Source organism: Podarcis filfolensis (genome assembly GCF_964270895.1).
Source record: "Podarcis filfolensis genome assembly, chromosome: 14".
In the NCBI taxonomy this organism is placed as follows: domain Eukaryota; kingdom Metazoa; phylum Chordata; class Lepidosauria; order Squamata; family Lacertidae; genus Podarcis; species Podarcis filfolensis.
The window spans coordinates 19,515,287-19,529,939 of NC_139616.1; the positions used below are offsets into that span (position 1 = coordinate 19,515,287).

At 44.4% G+C, this 14,653-nt stretch overlaps 1 protein-coding gene across 2 annotated transcripts in view; it reads left to right on the top strand.

Moving 5' to 3' along the window:
• Positions 1-4,658: 4,658 nt before the first annotated feature.
• KLHL25 (kelch like family member 25) overlaps positions 4,659-14,653 on the top strand; it is a 32,978-nt gene continuing 22,983 nt past the window's right edge. Inside the window, exon 1 of one of the 2 annotated variants that reach the window (XM_083586605.1) lies at positions 4,659-4,846. The gene's annotated coding sequence lies outside the window, so the exon portion shown is untranslated. The remainder of the gene's footprint in view (positions 4,847-14,653) is intronic. The other variant, XR_014541660.1, reaches the window with a different exon arrangement.

Sequence of the window (14,653 nt, forward strand, 5' to 3'; positions counted from 1 at the left end):
TTAAATATAATGTTGAAATTAACAGGGAAACATCAGGGAAATGGAATACACTGCTGTGTGGATGAAGCCTTAATTTAAGTAATTTATCTGGAACTGATATCAGAAAAGGAGAAGTGTCTGTAGAAGAATGGAGGCTGTTTTCCACAGCAGAGGGAATGATTATGCTAAAATATTTCCCTTGGAAGCGGGCTACCCTTTTGCTGCCCCCACCCCAAAGAATAAAATAAACCTCATTTGTGTTGCGTGGGAAGACTGCATGCATTTCAAAGCAATGCCGTTGCTAGTCTTAAGCTATCAGTGTGATTTGGCCCAAACACAATGTCAATCTTTGATTACTTTCAACATCCTCCTTAGAGGCTCTCCCCCATCATATAAACATGGCCATTGTCCCAAAGTCAAGGGGCACCACTCCTTGTGAATGCCTAATTAGTTCCCCATTAGCAGCTCTTACAGAGAGCAGATGCAGATTTCCATCTCCAGTGCCATCTGTTGTGCCTTCTCGGTCATTTTGCATGTGAAAGTGTGCTCCTGGTTCTATATTTAATATCAATGTGCTTGCAGCCATAGAGGCAGAGGAGAAATGCCATTTAAAGTTGGCAACTCAGTGCTTTGTTGTGTCTGTCTTTGTCCTGAAGTGGTGAGGCAGTGGGGTGCAGCTGTTCTCTCAACATCAGCATCACTGCCACTAACCTGGACAGTGCAGGGGCAAAGCAGCAAGGTCAAGGCTGGGGAGGCCCATTGTTCCAGTATTTGAACGCTCACAGGATGATGTTATGAGTTAAAGGGAGGGCAGGTCCCCTTAAACTGTTGAATTTAGTAAATGTTAGAATTTAGCTAATATCTGGAGTATTAACAGAAGATGCCAGGCATAGTGTAAAAATACAGGCTATACCGGTTTCCCTGTTCAGGAGATTGCCCGATAGAAGTGCCATTAAGAAACAAAGAGAGCAGAGTAATGGGCCTGGCTGACAATGCAAATATTGTTGTTCCCCCTGCCCTGAGTAGTGGACAAAGACAAAAGAGTTGGGAGGGGCAGGTTGCCAAGGGTACAAGGGGCATGATGTCACCACAGGGGGAAAGTGCCCTTCTGCATGTGGTTTTTGGAAAGAGTGAGAAGGGAGTGCGGGGCAGAACTCCATGCGGGCTGCCTGGGAGAGGTTGTACCCAGAGACTGGGGAGCTGGCTTCTGCTCTGGACCCAAGCTTGCTGAAGCTATGGGAGAAGCAACAAGAGACAAACTTGGGGCGTACTGTTCTGCATTCCCTCCACCAAAGCTAAGATGCATATATGTGTAAATAAAACCATATATCTTAAAGACACTGCGGTCTCCACTGTGCCTTGTTTTTCTAAAGGAAGACCCCTGGAATCTCTCCCCATTCGGTAGAGATTGGAGTGGCCTGTAACAATATGCAAGTCAAGGGCCTGGATGCCTTTTTGCTATCTATTTTCTTTCATGACATCCTGAATAGATTCCATGACAACCCCATCTTGGTGTTCTGTTTCCTGAAATGGGCAGAAACCAAAATGCATCTGGGCTACTTCTTTAGCAATATCGTAGAAGAGAATTTCACATTCTGAAAGACATCACCATGACCATGTGACAACATCTGGAGGGTACCAGGTTGAGGAAGGTCAACTTACCTCAATGGAGGACTCAACCAGGACTGGCAAGGTTACTGAAGCAGGCAAAATCAGTCAGGTTGATGCTCCTTGCAAAAATGCTCTAATACAGAAGTGGAGAAGCCAGGGCCCTCCAAATAAAAGAAAGTACTTATTTATGTAGTGCATAGTTAACTTATGGAACCCACTTCCACAGGAGGAAGTGATGGCCACCAACTTGGATGGGTTTAAAATAGGTTTAGACAAATTCATGGAGGAGAAGGCTATAAATGGCTACTCAACCTAATGGCTATGTGATTTCTCTAGTGATGGAGGCAGTATACCTCTGAATACCCGTTGCTGGAGGCCACAGGAGGGGAGAATGCTCTTGGGCTCAGGTCGTGCTTGAAGGCTTCTCACAGTCATCTGGTTGGCCACTGTGAGAATGGGATGTTGGACTAGATGAGCCACTGGCTTGATTCAACAGGATCTTTTTAAATTGTTGTGGTTTCCAGCTGCCACCAGTCCCAGCCAGCCTAGCCAATGGTCTGAGATAATTGGAGATGGAGTCTAGCAATATCTAGAGGTCTTCCCCACCTTCTGTAACATATAAGGCCACATCATCAGCTGCTCTTGTTGCTGCTCACAATGAGAAGGGATAATTGACATTTCATTTCGCCTAGAAGGAAAACTGACTGGCCCCTAATGCAAGGCAGCTTTTCAAACTGACAAGGCTGCTCCCTTGAGAATTATGCACTCCAAGCACAGTCCTGGGAACAGTTGCAAATAGGCACTCAGGGCAAAATGTCTCATCAGCATCTCCATGCTTCTTAAAATTGCTGTTGGGCAATCTTTTGTCCTAACAGTGCCGCCTGGGGAAGCCATTCAGAGATGGCAAAGAGCAAACAGCTCACGGTTAAGTGAATCTGATGGGCTTTATTATCCTGCGCTCTGTCTTACTGGTGCAAAAAAGGGGCGGCGATGCTGAAGTCCAAGAGCTGCACCAGGGTGTATCTACTCATCATGGGGCAAGAAAGCCCCTTCGGAGACAAGGCTCTTTCCTGAAAGGTTTGCAGCTATTTCCTTAGTTGGCTTTCTCTGTAGACAGCCACTATAAATTTTCCCCTATCCATGGATGTGGATGGCAGGCTGGGTTAGCTAGAGTTTGCTGAGGCAAGGGTTTTGTTTGAGGGGCAGCCCATTGAATCTGCTCTCAGAATTAACAACCGCTGCATTTATGTTCCTTGATGGATCTTTCCTAGACTGGAGCAGCTGGGCAGAAATTATCTGAAAAGGGGAGGGTAAGCAGCTAATTAACACCATCGTATTTGATATTGCTTTTAGCCATATTTATTACAATTATTATTTCATATTTTGCCACGAGCCACCTTGGAAGGATTTGTAACCTGAAAGGTGAGGTATAAAAATAAACTCCGTCTAATGCTGAAATTGCCGCTGGCTCAGAGTTTGAACTTCTGGCGATGCTAGTAACAGCCCCAAGACCTCCGGGTATAGGGCGGTGTATGAGTTGAATAAATAATAATAATAAGAGAAGAAGAGGACCCTAACAATGACATGTCTAGCAACTTACTCTGACAAAATTGTAGTAAGGCACCCACAGAATAAGGGGACGCGGGTGGCGCTGTGGGTTAAACCACAGAGCCTAGGACTTCCTGATCAGAAGGTCGGCGGTTCGAATCCCCACAACGGGGTGAGCTCCCGTTGCTCGGTCCCTGCTCCTGCCAACCTAGCAGTTTGAAAGCACGTCAAAGTGCAAGTAGATAAATAGGTAACGTTCCGGTGGGAAGGTAAACGGCGTTTCCGTGCGCTGCTCTGGTTCACCAGAAGCGGCTTAGTCATGCTGGCCACATGACCCGGAAGCTGTACGCCGGCTCCCTCGGCCAATAAAGCGAGATGAGCGCCACAACCCCAGAGTCAGCCACGACTGGACCTAATAGTCAGGGGTCCCTTTACCTTTTTTACCCACAGAAATAAGAGTGGAAATAGAAGCACTGCAATCTACCAGGGACAAGTGCCAGGAAAATAGGGACTTTTGCCAAGGGCAAAACAAGAATTGTCAGGATATATGACAGTCTGTCAGAGAGACAGTGTGGTATAGTGGCTAGAGCACTGGACAAGGACCTGGGAGACCAGGGTTCAAATCCTCACTCAGCCATGAAGCACACATTGAATGACATTGGACTGGGGCTGTCTCTCAGCCTAGCCTATATAGTCTAGCCAACTATTTAGAATATTGATTTGTGTTTTAATCTGTTTTTAGTTTATGGTTGATTTTAACTTTTGAATGTTTAAAATTTTTGTTCATAATATTTTTATTGATAACTTTATTAGTTTAACTTGTGTGTGTGTTTTTTTTTAAAAAAATCAAGCAGCGTATGAATTTTATGACATAAATAATAAAATAACCTACCGCACAGTGTTGTTTTGAGGATGAACTGAGGAGTGTGGAGGGAGCCTTGCATGCCACATTCAGTTCTTCCAAAGCAAGACAGGATGTAAATGTAATAAATAAACAAATAAATAAAACGTGAGGGGTGGGAAACAGAAGGAAGGGATGAAAAGAGAAAAAAGACAAGTGTAATAAGAGACTGATGCAAATCGATGCAGTTACCTAAGTTTAGGGGTTGTTTTGATTGCAGATGGGCACAAATTGACTAAAACTGTTGAATTATGCAATAAAAAATATGCAATCAAAACCTGCTTTTTAAAGGGGATGTTGCCATTTAAACCCCCCGTCTCAAGATAGAAGCCCCGATTTATGTTACCCTCTAACCAGCACTGATTTTATTCTATTTTAGAGGCGCCTACACCTTTAATGAAAACAACAACAACCAGCCTGTACTGTACTCCTTGGTTTCCCCCCGCCCCTTTGGAGACTTTCAGACCAATCCTACAGCTCCACCCAAGAATCTTTTCCCCGCCATCTGATTGGTGAGTCAAAGCGCTGAGCCACTCGCCTTTTCTCTCCCAGGAGACGCATCGATTGGCGCGGCCGGGTCACTCGTCACAATGCTCCCTCCTCTGATTGGCTGCTTTGCACCGTAGGCTGCAACCTCCACCTCCTGTTTGGGGAAACTAGTTACTTTGATCACCCCCCCCTCCCCATTACATTGTATCATGTGAATGAGTTACTTTTAAGTGGCGGGGGAGAGGGCATGAGTGCTAATCAGCGGAGGGATCTACTGTGATCTGCAAAGTGAACCATCATCCTGGAGAGATCTTGAAGGTGAGTACTGTACTTTTGATAGGCGCTCTTTTATGAAGCATCCTTCTTGGGGGCGAAGAGGCGTCACACCGGAGGGAAGAGTCGGTACTGGAGAAGTTAACATACAGAGCGCTGATCTGGATGCAAACGAGATCCAAGTGGGGGCACTGCTGTTACCTCTGAGCAGGTTGCTTTTGAGCCCAGCCTGGACAATCCAGCTCCGACGAGCCCGCGCCAGAGGTCAGGGGTTCGCAGAGAGAGCTCTGCTAGTTGCTGCCTGCCAGGGTTTTGCGAGCAGGGTTTAAGCAATTTGCAAATAATGCTGGAAATAACCAGAAAGGCAGGGAGGGCGAGAAAGAGCGAGAGCGAGAGAGAGAGAGCGATCAGGAGGTGCAAAAACCCAGACTTTGAAAAAACAACCCGCAACGCGTCCAAAATCAGTATTGCTGTCCGAGTTTAAAACTAGAGGTGGGTTCTATTCTCACCCCCATCCCGATTATTTTATCTTTTGATGCAAAACCTTTTGGCCTGGAAACATTTATTTTTTTTTAAATGCATGCTAGCTTAAAAACATTGACATCTTTCTTAATATATAGTCATGGTGTTGGAAGGGAAACGCTTTCTTGCGGATTCTGGTTAAAAACATGAACTCCTTTGTTTACTACATAGTTATATGATGGCATGTGAGGTTAGGATAATACCAGGACAAGCCTACGGTTCGCAGTATGGGTTCTGAGCTTTTTTTTGGTTGTTGAATTAACACCCATCTTTTTTCTTGAGCTGGTTGTTTTAAAATATACTCCGAAAGTCAATGTGGGGTTATTGTGGACGGATGCGTGCTCTATATGAGTGTCTTTTAATGTGTGTCTGTGGTTTTGAGAGGAGGGAGACTTTACAGAATAGCTTTTAGAAGGTGATGTGCACTGCAACATAATTATTTCCAGAACCCTTTCCCGCTCTCTTGAGTGCATTTGAACGCCCAGGGAGACCTTAATTAGGGTCACGGATTGCTGCTTCCCTACATTAAATACCTAGCTTTCCTGCTGATGCTGGTATATGACACTCTGGAATGATGTCGTCTTTGTCTGCTGAGCTAAGACACAGCTTTAAAATCCACAATCACCATTCTTTTTTGTTGTCCAAATTCTTCTGAGATTATATATATATATATATATATATATATATCAAAACACACACGCATGCATGGAGGTGGGGGAGAAAAGAATATATTGTGTGACCTATATCAGACGATTATGTGTGTGAGACTAAGAGACAGCAGAAAGCTTAGCTAACTGAATGTGTTTGTTCATTAATTGCATATAGCTAGAAATACACTGAAAGTGATATTTGGGTCACAGGGTGCTGTTTACTGCAAAAAGCCCCCATTTCCTGCAGTACTTAGCCAAGCCGTTTATAATCTTATTCAGCAGCAAACAATGGATCTTGCTTTGGAGGGCATGCATGCTAGTAAAAAAAGAATGATTGGCTGAAAAGTGACACCCAGAGAACCTTTGTGTGTGTGTTGTGTGCCATTGTATGCAGAAGCACCTGATTCAGGCTAATTTAGTTTGAATTGCTTGCTATTTAGGCTATGGTGGTTGTTTTTTTTACATACTTCATCCCTCACATCAGGAATTTTCCTTTATCCCTGCTATCTTGATTTATTTTCCAACAGTACATTTTCCAATATAGTTTATTTTTTATGTTAACGAACATGACTAACTTAGGTCTGAAATTTCACTGGTGAATGGCGTCCCCTCCATGAGGCAGACGGAGGCCGCTGCCTCAGGCAGCAGAATCCAAGGGGCACTTGGGCAGGCAGGCACCCTTTGATGCCTCTGCAAGAGAAGGGAGGAGAAGAGGCTGTGGTGGCTTCGGGGTCCACTGAGATCTCACGAGAGCAAAATCATGCAGAGGCCTCTGTAGGGCTCTTACATTTTTCACCAGTGGATGTTTCCAAACATTTTTTTTTTTTAAAGGATATCCTTGTGCACAATGCATTGCAGTAATCCCCTCCTGTCTCCAGCACAGTGCTGCAGCTCGTGTGGGGATGGGCCCAGGTTCAGATTCTGACACACCCCCAGGTTATAAGAAAGCACCTCTTGCAGAAGAAGTGGCAAAGAAAACAAAACAAAAACCACATTTGAAACCTTGGAGAATCATTGCCAGTTAATAACCTACAAGTCTTGCTGGATCCGACCAAAGGCCTATCCTGTTTACAGTAGTGTGCCCAACACTGGGGCTTGCTGCTTGCAATCCTGGAGGCAGCCTATAGGCAGTGGGGGCTAGTCCCTTGGGGTCAATGGAGCACTGCCCCACCAACCTCAGCCTGCCTCCCTTCCCACTTATCACCAGACTAGGAGATGGCATGAGATGTCAGCTTCTTCCTCCTATCTTTTTGTTGTTGTTTAGTTGTTTAGTCGTGTCCAACTTTTCGTGACCCCATGGACCAGAGCACGCCAGGCACTCCTGTCTTCCACTGCCTCCCGCAGTTTGGTCAAACTCATGCTGGTAGCTTCGCGAACACTATCCAGCCATCTCGTCCTCTGTCGTCCCCTTCTCCATCTTTCCCAACATCAGGGTCTTTTCCAGGGAGTCTTCTCTTCTCATGAGGTGGCCAAAGTATTGGAGCCTCAACTTCAGGATCTGTCTTTCCAGTGAGCACTCAGGGCTGATTTCCTTAAGAATGGAGAGGTTTGATCTTCTTGCAGTCCATGGGACTCTCAAGAGTCTCCTCCCGCACCATAATTCAAAAGCATCAATTCTTCAGCGATCAGCCTTCTTTATGGTCCAGCAGCTCTCACTTTCATACATCACTAATGGGAAAACCATAGCTTTAACTATACGGACCTTTGTCGGCAAGGTGATGCCTCTGCTTTTTAAGATGCTGTCTAGGTATATCATATTAATAGACCACCTTTTCTCCAAGTAGCACAAGGTGGCATACATGAATCTCTTCCTCCTCATTTTCTCCTCATAGCAACCCTGCGAAGTAGGGTTAGGTTGAAAGACTGTGACTGACCCAAGGTCACACTGTTAATTTCTTGGCTGAGCAGGAATGGTCCCAGGGTGGTTTACACAATACCTCTGGATACAAACGAGATCCCATGATGACTTTCTGTGATTTATATTTTATTAGAAGATTTTCATTTATAAAAACATAGTGACCAAAAAGAGAAAAAAAAGTGTGAGAATGAAGAAGGGGGGAAGTCAGTTACATTACCATACATTAGTATAAATATGTTTATAACTTATTATCTTAATACATATAAAAAAACCCCACCTAATATATTCTGTATAAACTCATTCCAAATATCATTATATTTATCTAGTGAAAGTCTGCATCCATAAGCAGTTTGTCCATATGTTGCTAATATTGTCATGTTGTCAAGCCATTGATCATATCGCTATTCGTCCGGTTCATCGGTATCAATCTCCACCATTAGAGCATGTAGAATCCAAAAACTGGGATACTGTGGTCAACAGTATCAAAATCCACCAAGAGATCACGGAGGGTGAGCAGGGTCACACTTCTCCCCCCTCCCCCCTGATAAATGTCATCAACCAGGGTGACCAAGGTAGTTTCAGTGCCATGACCAGACCTGAAGCCAGCCTGGAATGGTTTCACAAACAACACTAATCTGGATAAACGGAACCCATATATAGAGAGGGAAACGGGATCATAGTGGCAAATGCCAGCCCCAAACTACACACACTTAGTTGGTCGTGGGAGCAAACCTTGTGTGCATGGGCTCAGAACATCCAGCCGTAAACTCTGTACATAGGCGCATGTACATTTCATTGTCTCCACACTAAGAGCCAGTGTGTTGTAATGGTGAGGGTTCAGGTCCCCACTTGGTCATGAATCTCACTGGCTGAACCTGGGGCAGTCCTTCCCTACCTATCTATCTACCTATCTACCTAACGTACCTCAGAGAATTAACGTGAGGATAAAAGGCACTTTGTGGGGCTTCCCTTGGGATTGGTCTGGAAGGTGCAGCTTGGATAGGATGTTGTGGCCAGGTTGTCAAGTGGAATACCTGGATATGCATATTACACCTGCGCTGAAGGAACTGCAGTGGCTGATGATCAGCTAGCAGGCCATGCTTAAGGTACCTGTTATTAACCTATAAAGCCCTCAACAATTCAGGACCAGGTTGCCTGAAAGACTCCTTGCCCCTGTAAGATCACTTAGATCAGTGTTTCCCAAATTTTTTTTTGGACTTCAACTCCCATCATCCCTGGCCACTGATTCTGCTAGCTAGGGATGATGGGAGTTGTAGTCCAACAACAGCTGGCGACCCAAGTTTGGGAAGCACTGACTTGGATCATCTGGGGAAATTCTACTCATGGCACGGCACTCTACAGAATATCATAGGGCAGTGACACAGAAATGGGCATTTCCAGCTGTTACCCCTGGTCTGTGGCATGCCCTTCCCTCTGCCATACATGAGGCAACAACTATTAGCTGTGAAAGCTTATCTCTTTGTCCAGGCTTTCCATGAAACATAAGATGCTGCTGCTTTGTTGGAGTTTTTTTGGTTGTTGTTCCATTTCTATTTTAATGACAGTCTTTGCTTTTCTATTGTATACTGCTTAGAGATCTTTAAAAATATAAATGGCTTTGAATAAATCAAATAAAATGGGTGTGTTGGCAGGAGGATGGAGAGATATGTATGCTAATGAGCTCAAGAGCTGAAAGATGGGATACAAAGGTTGTTGTTTAAAAAAGAAATTGTGATTAGCATGTATTACTGAAACTGCTGCGTTTTTAACACTTGGCTATAGTTTTTCAGTTATCCCTACAATGATCCTGTAAGGTAGCGAGCATTATGACTCTGAAATCATGGGGGGGGGGGAGGTTGAGAATGAGAGCTGCTATCAATTTCTGGAGGCAGTCCATGGATTCGTGCCTGAGATGAGGTCTGAACCAGGGCCACCCTGGCTAAAAAGCTCCCTTCTCTCCACCAGTGTTCTTCCTTTGATCTAGTTAAAGCACAAACTGTGAGCCTCATCTCCATAATTCCAAAGCAATTTGCTGGTTCATCAACTTCTTAAGCAACAATCAGAGTCGGGAGCAAGTGGAACAAGATAGACAGGACCAGGTTAAATGTGTGGACAGGCTACAATTAAGGACGTGCCGCAGAATGGTATATACTCTGTGCTTGAAAATCTAGCCTCTGTGCCAAGTTGAGCAAGATTTGGGGCCTAAAATATTTAGTTCTGCAGCCTGAGTACAATGTAGACATGTGTCTCTGTTTATCCATATCTGTTGTTTTATCTACTAACTTAAAAGAGGTGAATTTTTCCTGTCAGTATTCCTGAAGAAGGCAGCTTGCAGAGAATGTCTGTTGTGTCCTTTTTTCCTAATGGAACAATAAAACTGACTTGTGAAAACTGCAAAAGCTGTAAAACAGTGTAAGAGCAGCAGAATAAAACCATATTTTAAAAGGCCTGAGAAAAGTAAGGGCACACGATGGCAAAAACACACTACAGAATAGAGAAGGGTACCAAAGCAGCAGCTCCCTGGGAGATTGTGCCACAGGTGGGGTGCCACAGCTGAAAAGGCCCAGATCTAAGCATCTGACTAAAATCTGGATGTGCAGGCAAATACACGTGAGAAAGCAACAGTACCTGTGTTTCTGCCTTCCAGGGGAAATGACTTGTTGGAACTATGTACACCTTTAGAGTTCTTAGATGACTGGCAGCCCTTGTGATTCATGCATCCCCTCAATCCTGAGGACTATGGCCTTGCATTTTATTAAAAACTGAAAATCTTATGGTTCGGAAGGTGCAGCATTGCACATCACACACCAGATTGCCTGAGGGTAGAATACAGAATACTTTACATCATTTGAGACCAGGAGCAGCCAAGAATTTAAGCCTACAAGGAAAACATCCAGCAGCAAGCAACAGGAGATCTGAGTCGTTGAGGACAATCCCAAGCCAAATAGATGAGGCTTGCATTTATTTAGGTTGCATCTCTCCAGCTGTTGCCAGGGATGCTTGGGAATCTGCTGGCTGGATGTACTGTAGGAAAAGGGCAGGTGAACTGGAAGTGCAAATGTTGAAGCTTGTTTATGGAGAGTTGCGTTTCTTCCTTTCCCTCGCCAACAGTAAATTAAATTGCTCTGATGCTGCTTAACAGGACCCCGTTCTGCTGGATTGCCTGCTAGGAAGCATTTGGGATCAACTTGTTGCATCAGCCCACAACCACCGACTTGACTTTTAACCACAATCACATCAATGTGTCTTTCCTCATCAAGTTTACATCCCCACAGTGACAATTAGCAGTGCTTCGGCTGGCCAAGGAGCCCTTTCTGCCAATGCTGGGCAGTCCTTTTGCCTCATTGCGGGATGCTGAGCCTTTGCAACTTGTCTGCTTTGCAAACTTGCAGAGGCTTCAAATTCTGATTTGTCGGCCAAAGGCCAGCCTGCCTTTGCCCTTCATTCCAGAGGCGGAGATGGGTGCCTTTGATTTATTAGGCAGGGTGTTCATAAAGGCCAGAGTGAAATAGGGGGAGGGCATGGTGTTATGGCCTCCTAACCTATGGACCACTAGAGTCATATTGTGGCACAAACTCTTTTCCATTCCAGTGTTAGAAACTCAGCTATATAGTCTAGGCACCAAATGGCTCTTAAAACCAAGGTTACAGTCGCCAAAATTGGGGCAAGATGGCTCTAAAGTCTTATTTTTCAGATGATGGACTGATTATGATTGATTCTCAATTAAAGTTCAGATGACCTTGAACTAGGTTAAAAGCTTTGAGAACTTAAAGAAGAAAAGTCACTTGATCCAGTGAGAGTCCACATATACGGTATATTGGCCTATTCTGACCTCTTTTTCTTAACGGTAGCTGTTCCTGCTCAGGCTGCACAGAAAAAGCAGTTTGGTTCCAGAAATTCATTCTGATTGTGCAGGTAAAATATAGCTCATAGAATTATACAGGACAGGGTATTAGTTTGTGAAAACAGTCCAGATCCAATGATCCCCAGATGGTGGAGATGTCAGGCCCCATCCTGTCACCCAGGCATCTTTGCTTGGTCACAAGTGGTTGATAGGTAAAGGTAAAGGACCCCTGACAGTTAAGTCCAGTTGCAGATGACTCTGGGGTTACGGCACTCATCTCACTTTACTGGCCGAGGGAGCTGACGTTTGTCTGCAGACGGTTTTTCTGGGTCATGTGGCCAGCATGACTAAGCCGCTTCTGGAGAAACCAGAGCAGCGCATGGAAACGCCGTTCACCTTCCTGCCAGAGCAGTACCTATTCATCTACTTGCACTTTGACATGATTTCGAACTGCTTGGTTGGCAGGAGCAGGGACCGAGCAACAGGAGCCGAACCACCGACCTTCTGCTTAGCAAGCCCTGGGCTCTGTGGTTGAGACCTGGTGCCTGGCTAATTTCGAACACTGCCTTTGGCATAGCCTAAGTGCTGTGTGCCTCTCCAATCAAGAGTAACTTTCAACTTCAAGCAAAGGTACCTATGTACCACTGCCCCCTGAGAAATTCCATAGTAAGGTAGTGTCTTTAATTAGACCACTGAAAATATCAGAGAGCAAGGCCTCCATTGCTCAGTGGCTGAGCATCTGGTTAGCATGCAAAAGGTCTCGGGTGCAATCCCCAGAATCTCTAGGAAGAGCAGGAAAAGACTCCTGTTTGAAAACTGCTGACAGTCAGTTTGAAGAGCCGCTGACTGTGAAATATACAGGTTTGGGATGGATCAATGGTCTGAATTGGTACAAGGCTGCTTCCTGTGCTTCTAAGCTTTTGAGATCCGGAGCTCTTCATCAGCAGGGGGGTTAAGGGAAGCAGATGATGGGGAGACACTCATTGGTGTTAAAGCGAATGGCCTTAAGGCAGAGTGTGGGAAGAAGTAGCAGGCTTACTAGAATAGGCCAGCCTTTCCCAGGCTGGGGCCTTCCAGCTGTTTTAGACTGTTTTCCCATCAGCCTCAGCAAGCACAGCTTCATGTTAGCATTGTAGCTCAGTGTCAAAACATCTGCTCTGCATGAAGAAGGTCCCAGGTTCAATTCCTAGACCTGGTCCTATTAAAATCTCCTTGTCTAAAACCCTGGAAAGCCACTGCCTGTCATTGGGAACAGGACTGAGTGAGATGGACCAATAGCCAGGCTTTGTGCTGGATGAAGAAATACACAACATCTGATGCCCTGGTTTTGAAAACAAAATCCAGCAGTTATCTTAGATCTGTCTCCAGTCTTAAACACAAAACAAAGAGGTTCCTTGCGCTAGAGAACAGCAGTTAAAAGAAACCTGGTGATTGTTAGATTAGCAAAACTAGAGTTTAAATACATACTTTCGAAATAGATATTCCTGGCTATTTCAGTACATTGGCCAGACAGGACTTGGACATTGTTAATGCCTCCGAAAAAACAATGGCAATTTGCAGCGGTCAGTAAGCTGAAAGCATCAAAGTGTTGGAGCTGCATTGCAGCAAGACTTCAGCACAGTGTTCCTGACTTTGAATCAACAATAGAGCAAACTTTGAAAAGAAAGTCCCTAGAGGTACAAATACATGCCTCATTTGCACACACATGAAGAAGCATTTCTGCTTACAGAATTGAGGTTTCCCTCTTTGCTTCCACCGTCTCCCTGAGGATCCCCAGCAGCGCAGCTCAGGGGTGCAGATCTCTTCTAAAGAGTTTTGAATGTGCTCACCCAACTATTGTTTCCATTTCCTGAGGGGTATTATTACTTGTGTTTCAGTGCAACGGACAAAGGGTATTTTGGCACCTTAGATAGGGGGACATATATTATGGTGCAAGGTTTCGTGGACTGTACTTCATCAGATCCACTTGCATCTAGTGAATTGGACTCTAGTCCGTAACCCATGGAAGCTTAAAGTGCCAGAAAATTCTTTCTTATAGTTCCCATGACTCTCAGGCTGGGGACGGTTGTCCAAATGTGGCCCCCTGGTGTCTCTCTGACCATTGGGACTCTCCCAATGTCACACCCCTTTCTTTCCAGGCCCCCCCCTTTTAGCAGTTTTGCTTCCTTGAATGTTTTTTCCTGTCTAGAAGTATTCTGAGATTATGACAGCACTTCTTTCTTTCTTGCCTGGATAGAGAGAGACGTGTACAGCAACCTCTGATTTTTGCATGGTTGGAATGTAACCTAGTACACAAAGGCAAGAGTTCTATTTTTTTTTATATAAGATATTTATTAAGATTTTTTAAAGTGTTACAATAAAAATGAAAAAAATAACAAAAATACAAAATAAAAATAGTTAAAAACACACAGATTTTCCATTGCTTATTTTCCTTTAGCTTGTTTCCCGGACCTCCTCATACCTCCCTTTTTTGTATTCCACTTCAAATTGTTGGTTCAGCAAATCCTTACCATTAGATTTTTACCTATTTATAACCCTTTTTTCATATTCTCTTAAAGCATTACAGCTGGAAACCACTTAATTTCTATCCAACATCATTCTAACATTCATTAATTTTACAATATTTCTGTAGATAGTCTTTGAATTTCTTCCAATCTTCTTCCACCGACTCTTCTCCCTGGTCTCGGATTCTGCCAGTCATTTCTGCCAATCCCATATAGTCCATCACCTTCGTCTGCCATTCTTCCAAAGTGGGTAGATCTTGTGTCTTCCAATACTTTGCAATGAGTATTCTTGCTGCTGTTGTAGCGTACATAAAAAAAGTTCTGTCCTTCTTTGGCACCAATTGGCCGACAATGCCCAGAAGAAAGGCCTCTGGTTTCTTCAGGAAGGTATATTTAAATACCTTTTTCATTTCATTATAGATCATTTCCCAGAAAGCCTTAATCCTTGGGCACGTCCACCAAAGGTGAAAGAAT